General features: G+C 42.8%; 1 non-coding gene across 1 annotated transcript; it reads left to right on the forward strand.

Annotated features, from left to right (window-relative positions):
- The first annotated feature begins 8,831 nt into the window (after positions 1-8,831).
- Positions 8,832-8,905, forward strand: Trnat-ugu. The gene has a single exon. It is a non-coding gene; the product is annotated as a tRNA-Thr (tRNA).
- Positions 8,906-13,251: the final 4,346 nt, after the last annotated feature.

The following is a 13,251-nucleotide window of genomic DNA, read 5'->3' on the forward strand; positions in this document are numbered from 1 at the left end:
CAAAATATCTCAGGTTATTTCATTTTAGGTTGTATACAGGCGACCTGCCAAATATCAGTCTAATCGGTTGACTGTGTCTGAGACCTTCCCCTTGTCCGCAGTTTATTGTCAGGATGTAGAACATTTGCTAGTGAATTTCTAATGACGGCAAGTGTATTCCAACAACTCAGCAGCACCTTGCGAACAAGTTCTGTTAACGGGAGACGGAAGTGACCTATGAAATTGAAGGCACTTCGTTTGACGCGAATTATAAGCCGCTTATGAGTTTAGTCTGCTTGAAATGCCACTATCGTAGGCTGTGTAGCGGAGGTACTATTGAATGTCGATATCCCTGCACTTTACCTCCCGTGGCCATTATCGGAAACGCGCGTTGACGTCACAGTAAAAAATTACAGTGGTGACGAAGGAAAACGCATCGCATTGTGAATAATTTCAGTGCATCTGTGCAGATACTATTAAGCGATTCAGCATGGACCGACCACTGCGGTCGAGCGGTTCTAGGCGCTTCAGTCCGGAACCGCGCGGCTGCTACGGTCGCAGGTTCGAATCCTGTCTGGAGCATGGATGTGTGTGATGTCCTTAGGTTAGTTAGGTTTAAGTAGTTCTAAGTCTAGGGGAATGATGACGTCAGATGTTAAATCCCACAGTGTTTAGAGCCATTTTGATTCAGTATGTCCTCGTGAAATATCACAAAAAATCATCGAAAGTCGACCGTCGCGCCCTTTCTCCCAGGTGCAATAATATTGTGGTCAACTAATACAGCAGGATGCCATGCTGCGGAGGCGCTATTTGAATGGCTCGCCCAAAATCACTGGGCAGAGATTTGAGCTGGTATGCCCATGTGAACGGTATGGCAAAACACTCTTGTGTTCACGGGAGCGCTGGGGCTATACGCATCGCGTGAACGCCATCTGTACTTTTCAGTTCTTTTGTTCGGCGACGTGCCTAACGCTACATTCCGATGACCATTTCTGCGCTGAAACACGCAGGAATTTATAGTGAGAGCGTTGCTTGTATGCGCACCATGGGCTAATGTTTCGTTCACTGAATTTGCAGCCATATAGGTACATTTCCTTTGTGACGACGGTTAACTCCGCTGTTCAAAGCGTGATAAATTGTTCCACGTTCAAGCATCAATATCGGTCTTTCATTTAATCGTCCATGAGGGTAGTCTATGCCGCACGCTACTGACTCGCTAATTTAATATTATGACGTGGAGCAGAAGCAGTATTATGAAATTCCTTTTATTTTATTTTTAAATGAGTTTCATCCTGTAATCCACTTCGTCCATTCGACGACTTACGTAACCATGTTATTTATTTCTGTTGTCTCTCTCTCTCTGTCTTTAGTGTTCAACCCGAAGTTCGTCTGCAGCAACCGCGCGACCGCTACGGTCGCAGGTTCAAATCCTGCCTCGGACATGGGTGGGTGTGATGTCCTTAGGTTAGTTAGGTTTAAGTAGTGCTAAGTTCTAGGGGACTGATGACCTCAGATGTTAAGTCCCATAGTGCTCAGAGCCATTTGAACCATCGTTTGCAGCAGTTCGCCATTCCCCTCTTCTGTCTGCCTTCCTCTTCATTTCCGCATATGTAATGCATCCCACATCATGTATAATCTGCTGCATGCATGACGTCCTTAGTCGCCAAATTATGTTATTGTGAAATTTCATGGCAGATTAAACCTGTTTGCCTGACCGAGACCCAAACTCCAGACCTTCGCCTTTGAAGGCGATAGCACTTGCCCGTGAAATTCGAAGATTCCGAGTTCGAGTCTCGTTCCGCCACACAGTTTTAATCTGCCAGGAAGTTTCGTATCAGCGCACACTCCTCTACAGAATAAAAATTTCGTTGTAGATATTGTTGTGTCTCAAAATATGTTCTATGAGTTTGTTTCATCATCTTTGGTCATGTCTCACAGAGTTATGCTGTCCTGTACTCTTCCCTATTTTTCTTCTATTGTCTATGTGATGAATAATAATCCAAAGTGGCTCTTTTCTTTACGCACAAGTAATTCATACCTTACCACGTTTCTTAGGTTGTTCCGATGTCGTCACTTATTATGATTTAAAGCGACAGCTGATGCTTGTGCAATTTGCTAAATACAGTCTGTTTTCAGCATAATCGTCATTCAGACACTTTGCGGTTCTCAGGAAAAGTTTAACATCTTTTACACATTTTACTGTTAGTGTAAGGTATGGTTGTGCTGCTTGTCAATCCTTAATAAGTTCGATGTGACTGTTGAAATCCGTGTTTATTTCGAATAGTTGTTAGAATTTATAACGTAGGCCTAACATGCCCACAGCGTGCGTTCTCCTTAGAGGAGAGAGTCAAGTATACACATTAATACAAAACCAAATACGCACTACGAAAAAATTATCCGAATGGGACGTAAATCGGTAGGTGTGGCGCACATGTACAGACAAACACTGCAATTTCAGAAAAACCTGAGAAGAGAAAGAGTTTCACAAGTTAAACAAGTCAATAATGCGTTGTTCCACCTCTGGCCATTTCGCCAGCAGTCCTTCGGCTTAGTATTGATTGACAGGGTTGTTGGATGTCCTGTTGAGGGATATCGTACGAAATTCTCTCCAACTGCCTGGCAGATCGTCAATATTCCGAGATGTTTCGAGGACCCTCCGAACATGCTCAGTTTGGGAGAGACCCTCCGACTCTGCCGGCCAAGGAGGTTTTGACAAGCTCGAAAACAAGCAGTAGAAACTCTCGCCGTGTGCGGACGTGCGTTATCTTGCTGAAATGTAAGCCCAGAATAGTTTGCCACGAAGGGCAGCAGGATGGAGCATAATATCATCGGCGTACCGTTTATTTAATCGTACGGGGATTTTATACAATATACAGTTAATATAAGACAAGTTATTTTATACAATATACACATGATATAAGACAAGATTAAACCTTAAAGGCCGTGTTTTTCAACCAATTAATTAAGATAGGTGTGGGAGTGAACAAGTCGTTGGGAATTCCAGTGTATGAATGAAGTGGACAGTGGTGGACTAGATTTTCAATTGTCTGCTCTTCTTGATTACATTCACACATTGGTGAACTGATCCAGCTCCATTTGTACCTGAAGTAGTTACAACAACCATGTCAAGTCCTTAACCTTTTGAGGCGGCACCAAAGATTCCTTAGTAGGTCCAAACCTTGTGGCTTCTTTGTGGGATAAAGGTGATGGGCTCTTGTTCCAAATGTTTTTGTTGACCATTCATGCTTCTAGCTATCATTTAGATCAAAATCAGCTGCTATGAGTCGTCCTGCAGTAACACTTGCTGGTCTTCGCAACCGTTGCTGTGGCGGATGACATAATTTCTGGTGCAGTGATACAGAGGGTGATGCAGAGATTTTCTTGGCCTCCCTCAGTAGAGCTTGTTTCGACCTTAAGTGAGGTGGGGGGATGTGACTCAGTACAGGTAACCAATGGCATTGGGTCGATTTGATGGAACCAGTAAGGCAGCGCATTGTGTAGTTCAGTTTTGTGTCTACCTTCTTCACATGTACACTTTCCAAAGTGGTTCTAATACGGAGACCGGCCATGAAGAGAAAAGGCACCCCAGATCATCACTCCTCATTGTTGGACTGTATGGCTGGCGCAAGTCGGGCTGGGATCCCACCACTGTCTGGGGCCCCTTCGGCTTGGATCCTCATTAATTGAAGTGGAACTGTCTTCAGTGATGAGTCCTGCTTCGAACTGAGCCCCGCTGGCCAATGAAGACGTGTGTAAACGCGATTGGGACACCAGTGGGATACGAGCCTGATTATCACCCGTCATACAACACGACAACCGGGAGTGATAACATTTCAAAGCAGGACCTGTTTCCCTATCATCCACAGCAATCTTCCTGCCAAGCCATACTGGGCTTACATTTCAGCAAGGAAACTATGTGGTGGGACACGGCGAGAGTTACTGCTGCCTGTATTCGTGTTTGCCAAACTCTACCTTGGCCAGCAAGGTCGCCGGATCTCTCCCCAACTGTGAAAGTTTAGAGCACTATGGGCAGAGTCGTACAACCAGCTGGGGAATTATGAGGATCTGACACCCCAGTTGGAGAAAATTTGTTATGATATCCCTCGGGGAATTCGAGAAGATGGGACCTGGATAAACTGAAAGAGAGCATTAGGGACTGATTGACAAGAATGCCTCAAAGAAATAAAATAGAAGAAGAATGGGTACGTTTGAGAGACGAAATAGTGAACGTAGAAGAGGTTCAAGTAGGTAAAAAGACGAGGACTAATAGAAACCCTTGGGTAACAGACGAGATACTGAATTTAATTGATGAAATAAGAAAATATAAAAATGCAGTACATGAAGCAGGCAAAAAGGAATAGAAACGTCTCAAAAAAGAGATCGACAGAAATTGCAAAATGGCTCAGCAGGGATGGCTAGAGGACAAATGTAAGGATGTAGAGGCTTATCTCAGTAGGGGTAAGACAGATACTGCCTACAGGAAAGTTAAAGAGACCTTTGGAGAAAAGAGAAACACTTGTATGAATATCAGGAGCTCAGATGGAAACCCAGTTCTAAGCAAAGAAGGGGAAGCAGAAAGGTGGAAGAAGTATATAGAGGGTCTATACAGGGACGATGTTCTTGAGGACAATACTCTATATTGAAGAGAATGTAGATGAAGATTAAACAGGAGATATGATACTGCGTGAAGACTTTGACAGAGCACTGAAAGACCTAAGTCGAAATAAGGACCTGGGAGTGGGCAACATTCCATTAGAGCTCCTGACAGCCTTGGGAGAGCCAGGCCTAACAAAACTCTACCGTCTAGTGAGCAAGATGTATGAGACAGGCGAAATATCCTCAGACTTCAAGAAGAATATAATAATTCGAATCCCAAAGAAAGCGGTTGTTGACAAATATGAAAATTACCGAACAATCAGTTTAATAAGCCACGGCTGCAAAATACTAACGCGAATTTTTTACAGACTAATGGAAAAACTTGTAGAAGCCGACCTCGAGGAAGATCAGTTTGGATTCCGTAGAAGTGTTGGAACACGTGAGGCAAAACCGACCCTACGACGTATCTTAGAAAACAGATTAAGGAAAGGCAAACCTACGTTACTAGCATTTGTAGACGTAGAGAAAGCTTTTGATAATGTGGACTGGAATACTCTCTTTCAAATTCTGAAGGTGGCAGGGGTAAAATACAGGGAGCGAAAGGCTAATTACAATTTGTAGAGAAAGCAGATGGCAGTTATAAGAGTCGAGGGGCGTGAAACGGAAGCAGTGGTTGGGAAGAGAGTGAGACAGGATTGTAGCCTATCCCAGATGTTATTCAATCTGTATATTGAACAAGCAGTAAAGGAAACAAAAGAAAAATTCGGAGTAGGTATTAAAATCCATAGAGAAGAAATAAAAACTTTGAGGTTCGCCGATGACAGTGTAATTCTGTTAGAGACACCAAAGGACCTAGAAGAGCAGCTGAACGGAATAGACAGTGTCTTGAAAGAAGGATATAAGAAAAAAAATGAGAATAATGGCATCGGGCGATGCTGCGGGAATTAGATTAGGAAATGTGACGCTTGAAGTAGTAACTAAGTTTTGCTATATGGGGAGCAAAATAACTGATGATGGTCAAAGTAGCGAGGATATAAAATGTAGACTGGCAATGATAAGGAGAGCGTTTCTGAAGAAGAGAAATTTGTTAACGTCGAGTACAGATTTAAGTGTCAGGAAGTCGTTTCTGAAAGTATTTGTATGGAGTGTAGGCATGTATGGAAGTGAAACATGGACGATAAATAGTTTAGTCAAGAAGAGAATAGAAGCTTTCGAAATGTGGTGCTACAGAAGGATCCTGAAGATTAGATGGGTAGATCAGGCAACTAATGAGGAGGTATTGAACAGAATTGGAGAGAAGAGAAATTTGTGGCACAACTTGACTAGAAGAAGGGACTGGTTGGTAGGGCATATTCTGCGGCATCGAGGGATCACAAATTTAGTATTGGAGGGCAGCGTGGAGGTAAAAATCGTAGAGGAACAACAAGAGATGAATACACTAAACAGATTCAGAAGGATGTATGTTGCAGTAGGTACTGGGAGATGAAGAAGCTTGCACAAGATAGAGTAGCATGGAGAGTTGCATCAAACCAGTCTCTGGACATAAGACCACAACAACAACAACATCCCTCAGGAGTACCTCCAACACCTCCGTCAATCGATACTAAGCCAAATAAATGTTTGCATAAGGGCCAGAGGTGGACCGTATCTCAATTTGTAAACCTCTTTCTCGTGAATGAATCACCCACCTGTTCTTAGATAGTTATGATTTTTTTTCTGTACGTTTACATCACATATAACGATTTCCACCCCATTCGGAAACGTCCTTCGTGGTACGTCTTTTATTTGTGTGTGTTAGAGAGCACTTTCCATGTTGTGGCAGAGGGTTTTAGTACATTGAGAATAGATTTGCATTCACGTGAGCTTCCCTCAGTCAAACGTTGCCCTATGAAATTCCTTTCTTTTCCTAAATGTTCTATCAACTGAAGCCAGATCACGTTATTATTTGTTAATGGGTCAAACTTTTGACTAAAGAAGAGAATATTTTCAGGGAATTTTCACTGACGTCATGCAAGTTATGTACCAAATTTTAGTTTAAAAACTAATGGGAAGCAAGGCTTTTGTAACATTATGAAATAGTGACTAGTATAGACCTTGTCGCAGGTCAAAGCAGTTAGCCGGCCATTGTTTGTATTTGGGTTCGTTAACAACCGTTTATGACTAAACTCCCAGGGTTTCTTGGCATATTTAGTTAATGGCGTGCTTCTGGGTGTTCAGCTGAGTTTTTGATACAATCTTCTTATCAACTTTCTGTGAATTGAGCAGATACATTTGGATCACAGATTTACGCCAAATACTCTAAATTAATTTAAAATTCTATTCATAAAATGACAAAGAAAATACACTTGTCAGCAGGATTTTGAGAGCATTGTCATATACGGTAAAAATGTTATATGGCCACACAACAAAAAGAGAGCTACGCTCGACTATTTCCTAAATAACATATAAACTAAAATTAACTCTGTTTAGCAGATATAGAATGAGAGAGGCCCTCCATTCCAAGATTTCTCGGTCTGTAGATGATCTCACTATAGGAGACAGAGTTTGTAGAGTCTATAGAAAGCCTACCGACACGGACATTTAGACGCCATTTCGCAGTAACACTTGTACATTCCGCATCAGTGACATTAAATGCTTGCGATCCGATATGCACACCTTAAGAAAATCGTTAGTGTTCAAGGGGTATGGTGGCCTTTCCACAAACAGGGTTTTTCGTCAAAGCAGTAATAATAGCGCAGACGAGAACGGGGAACCTCCTCCTCTCTCTGTGAGGCTTTCTTTTGTTAGTAACCATCACTACACTCCAATTCCTTCGGAAGGAATTCCATTTGCGCGTTATTACATAATAAAACAGTTTCTCCAACAAACAACGGACGGGACTGATCGTCTCTACACTGCGAGAGTCCATGAAGTGACGTGTTGTTGTAATAAGAAATATACGGTCCAGTCGCAATAACGTGCCGCCCCCCTATGTTCGACGTGAAAGTCCAATAACGACTCACAGACGGCAGATGGCGACATTAGCAGTGGAGGATAAATAAAGATTGTCGGACGGACGCGGTCAACAGTGCAGTCGTTGTCGCAGTGTAAAAAGGAGCGATTTATCTCACGTACAAAACGCTATGGTCATGAGGGAACCATTTCAGAAACAGCTAAGTCTGCAAATTGTTCGCGTGCCGCCGTGATTGAAGTACACCATGAAACATCAGGTGGCTCTATCCAAAAAGGACGCTGAGGCAATTGTGGTGCTGCAGAGATGTGTATGGGCGAACAGTGGTGCAACTGTTGAGATGAACCACCGGGCTGCCAACGGCCTGCCACATGTACACCTGCTCACTGCTCTTCTTCGGCGACAAAGTCTGGAATTTGCGCGACCTTACAGCAACTTGGCGTCCACTAACACCCAAACCTCCAGATGTGAGACACTCAGATCGATACCAAACGTTGTGTGTCGTGAAAGTATCAACGGAAACACCGATATAGTTCTTGCTATGTGCTGCCGTCCAATAGAGAATTCGTAAGCGGTAATTAAAAGTAACACCAGAACTACTGAATACACGAAAAGTTATCTATAAGTGATCGGTTTGCAAATCTCGTGAGGGTGAGTTGGTAGAGCGTGTGGTCGTCACAGTAATTGCCCCTCGTCTAAGCGACACTTACGACAGTTTTTTTAACTGTTTACGAATGGGACAGTTATATGGGAGAACATTTCCCTGACATGTAAGTATAATAATAATAATTTATATGAAGATAGTAACTGTTCCCGAAAGAACAGATAGCACTGATGACCGTGCAGCCTCTCTAGAATAAATGATAATTAATTGAAATCCTCAGCTGCTGACAGGTGTTGATGATATACCCCCATGGGGACAGCTGAAAATGTGTGCCGCGACCGGGATTCGAACCCTGGATCTCCTACTTAGACGCTCTATTCATCTGAGCCACCGAGGACACAGAGAAATAGTGCGACTGCAGGGACCTATACCTTGCCCCCTCCCCATGAGACCAACATTCCCAACTTTCCACAATCTACATACGTAATTTTCGTAATAGACAGTGCCCATCTACTCATTACTTGCGCCAACTGAGGTGACGATTCCCGTAACAGTTCGGGCAACCTGTGCGCATTCGCACAGACGAAGGTCAATGGACGGGTAGCCATTAACTATATATGAAGATAGTAAGTGTTCCCGGAAGAACAGATACCATTGATGACCGTGCAGCTTCTCCAGAAGCAGTCACGCTAGTCATCTGTGTCCTTGGTGGCTCAGATGGATAGAGCGTCTGCCATGTAAGCAGGAGATCCCGGGTTCGAGTCCCGGTCGGGGCACACATTTTCAGCTGTCCCCATCGAGGTATATCATCAACACCTGTCGGCAGAAAACAACTTCGGCACCATGACAACAATAATATATACCTGCAATAAATGTTTCCCCGAAGACAGGAATTCATCAGATTCAGACTGCAGTTTTTCATCCTATGTATCCAGTTCTCCAACAAAGCGTAGATGATAACCTTTAGAAATAGCACACGACACTGATTTCCGATGACTAAAACTGCTAACTGGCCGCACTTGGGGTCTACTTCGTTGAACTGTTGCCCTTAGCTATAAACCCCTCATCTTAATCACTCTATGGCAATATACTTGAAGCTCTGCCTACCCTAAATTCAACAAATCCCATGAAATTCCCGAAAAATAAGCCTTAGACCTCCCCTTCTATGCCCACCTACGTTCCCCGATTCGCAACCTATATTAACCTACCCACCTCCCGGAAAAACCCAGTCGATGTACCCAGTGCTCTACATACTAACCACCTAGTCTGGTGTCCTGCTGGCCACTACATCCCTGTCTCACTTTCCATCCACATCCATGCCTTTTCCATCTTCTTCAGTCGGAACTTCAACCACCTTCCAAAACCCAAAGACGATATCCTTCCTGAGATATACCTTTAACTTCCTGCCCTAGTCAACAAGCTTACACATAACCCCATGATTCTGTTTTCCTCCTCTTCCATCGTTCCTCTCAATAATACTTCGTGTCATTCTACAGGAATCATCCCATCTCTATCATGAACGTGATTGGTTTCATGCATTACCAGCATCAGCACTGTATCATACTAGCATGAACATCTTCATCTTTGGCTATCTGTTAACTGCTGTGTAAAATTGTCTAAAAACGTTTTACACATCACAAAGTTTGTTCAGCATCATACATTTTCCAAACCAGAACTATCATCTGTTTTACAAATATATTAAAACTTTCTTTTAAATAATTTGTGCTCCCAATAAATATTAAAACTTCTTTTTAAATAATTGGCGCATTGAGCGGGAGCCGCTAAAGACGCTGAAAAACTGCCACATGAGGTGAACGACTTGTGGAAGATGCTAAAACAACCGACAAATTTCGGAGACTCGAAGTAAGAAAGCCATCTATGAGGACACGGAGAAGATGGTGCTTTTGGCGTTTTGTTGCTCAGTAACAGTAAAGATCATCCGGCTCCTAAACAGGCATAAAATCGATTTGGACTTTAGGCCTCCAGCAAAAATGGGGCTACTCACGAGGCCAGCGGAGGATACTGTAGGGTTAAGAACGCCAAGATATGATGTGTCGACAGAACAGCACTACTGAACAGCGCAGTGGTCTGGATGATTGACTGATCTTGCGTTGTAACATCAGCCGAAACGGCCTTGCTGTGCTGATACTGCGAACGGCTGAAAGCAAGGAAAAACTACAGCCGTACTTTTTCCGAGGACATGCAGCTCTACACTCTGGTTAAATGATGATGGCGTCCTCTTAAAATATATTCCGGAGGTAAAACAGTCCCCAATCGGATCTCTAAGCGGGGACTACTCAGGAGGACGTCTTCATCTGAAGAAACAAAGCGGCATTCTAGGGATTGGAGGGTGGAATATTGGATCCCTTAATTGGGCGGATATGTTAGAAAATTTAAAAATGAAAATGATAAACTGAAGTTAGATACCGTGGGAATTAGGGAAGTTCTGTGGCAGGAGGTACAGGCCTTCTGGTCAGGATAATATAGGCTTATAAATACAAAATGGGTAGTGCAGGAGTAGGTTTAATGATTAATTAAAAAAATAGTGATTCAGGTAAGCTACTACGAACGGCATAATGAACACATTATTGGAGCCAAAACCGACACGAAGCCCACACGCACCACAATAGAACAACCTTATATGCCAACTAGCTGTCAGCTGATGAAGAGATTGAAGAAATGTTTGAAGACATAAAATGTTACGGTGTAAAGTCAAGTCGCAGCACGCCACTTTTCCCGAACGATAGAGAAGAGATGGCTGTGAGAAGACGTCAGCCAATCGCACACTGGCCAACCCCTCTCCAGGACGACAACACGACAGCAGCGGCAGCTATGTGAAGAGGACATAGGCGCCGCGACCGACTGATCGCGCCCTAAATGGAGGGTAGCTTCTAGATTAGCGGGTTCTATAGCAGCTTCGAAATTAGGCACTGTGTAGCAGCTACTTAGGATTGTGTGTACTCAAGATCAGTGTTTTTCTTGCACGTCCTCCTTTGATTGCGACACATCCGAGTAATTGATGAAGTTAAGTTTTGTAATCTTTTCCTTTTGTAGTAAAACTCATTAATACCATGTATTCAAACATTGTCTGCCGATCCGAGAAAGTAGATTTCCTATACACCCCATATTTGACGACTACGCGGGATTTAAGATGTTGTTGCTGTTGTGGTCTTCAGTCATGAGACTGGTTTGATGCAGTTCTAAATGCTACTCTATCCTGTGTAAGCTTCTTCATCTCCCAGTACCTACTGCAACCTACATCCTTCTGAATCTGTTTAGTGTATTCATCTCTTGGGCTCCCTCTACGGTCTTTACCCTCCACGCTGACCTCCAATACTAAATTTGTGATCCCTTGATGCCTCAGAACATGTCCCACCAACCGATCCCTTCTTCTATTCAAGTTGTGCCACAGACTTCTCTTCTCCCCAATCCTATTCAATACCTCCTCATTAGTTATATGATCTACCCATCTAATCTTCAGCATTCTTCTGTAGCACCACATTTCGAAACCTTCTATTCTCTTCTTGTCCAAACTAGTTATCGTACATGTTTCACTTCCATACATGGCCACACTCTGTACAAATACTTTCAGAAACGACGTCCTGACATTTAAATCTATACTCGAAGTTAACAAATTTATCTTCAGAAACGCTTTCCTTATCACTGCCAGTCTACATTTTATATCCTCTCTACTTCTACCATCATCAGTTGTTTTGCTCCCCAAATAGCAAAACTCCTTTACTACTTCAAGAGTCTCATTTCCTAATCTAATTCCCTCAGCATCACCCGACTTAATTCGACTACATTCCATTATGCTCGTTTTGCTTTTGTTGATGTTCATCTTATATCTTCCTTTCAAGACACTGCCCATTCCGTTCAACTGCTCTTCCAAGTCCTTTGCTGTCTCTGACAGAATTACAATGTCATCGGCGAACCTCAAAGTTTTTATTTCTTCTCCACGGATTTTAATACCTACTCCTAATTTTTCTTTTGTTTCCTTCACTGCATGCTCAATATACAGATTGAATAACATCGGGGAGAGGCTACAATCCTGTCTCACTCCCTTTGCAACCACTGCTTCCCTTTCGTGCCCCTCGACTCTTATAACTGCCTTTCGCTCCCTGTATTTTACCCCTGCCACCTTCAGAATTTGAAAGAGAGTATTCCAGTCAACTTTGTCAAAAGCTGTATCTAAGTCTACAAATGCTAGAAACGTAGGTTTGCCTTTCCTTAATCTTTCTTCTAAGATAAGTCGTAAGGTCAGTATTGCCTCACGTGTTCCAATATTTCGACGGAATCCAAACTGATCTTCCCCGAGGTCGGCTTCTACCAGTTTTTCCATTCGTCTGTAAAGAATTCGTGTTAGTATTTTGCAGCTGTGACTTATTAAACTGATAGTTCGGTTATTTTCACATCTGTCAATGCCTGCTTTCGTTGGGATTAGAATTATTATATTCTTCTTGAAACCTGAGGATATTTCGCCTGTCTCATACATTTTGCTTACCAGATGGTAGAGTTTTGTCAGGACTGGCTCTCTTAGGGCTGTCAGTAGTTCTAATGGAATGTTGTCTACTCCCGGGGCCTTGTTTCGACTTAGGTCTTTCAGTGATCTATCAAACTCTCCACGCAGTATGATATCTCCCATTTCATCATCATTTACATCCTCTTCCATTTCTATAACATTGCCCTCAAGTAAATCGCCCTTGTATAGACCCTCTATATACTCCTTCCACCTTTCTGCTTTCCCTTATTTGCTTAGAACTGGGTTTCCATCTGAGCTCTTGATATTCATACAAGTGGTTCTCCTTTCTCCAAAGGTCTCTTTAATTTTCCTGTAGGCAGTATCTATCTTACCCCTAGTGAGACAAGCCTCTACATCCTTACATTTGTCCTCTAGCCATCCCTGCTTAGCCATTTTTCCCTTCCTGTCGATCTCATTTTTGAGACGTTTGTATTCCTTTTTGCCTGCTTCATTTACTGCATTTTTTTATTTTCTCCTTTCGGGGTAATAAAGAGTAAATAGAAAATTTACAATGATTGCAGTACTGCACTGAATTTGTACAGAAGCCAGTTTGTAATAGTACTAGCATTATTTTATGTTACTAGTACCTCACACACACAC

Source organism: Schistocerca piceifrons, chromosome 1 (genome assembly GCF_021461385.2).
Source record: "Schistocerca piceifrons isolate TAMUIC-IGC-003096 chromosome 1, iqSchPice1.1, whole genome shotgun sequence".
In the NCBI taxonomy this organism is placed as follows: Eukaryota; Metazoa; Arthropoda; class Insecta; order Orthoptera; family Acrididae; genus Schistocerca; species Schistocerca piceifrons.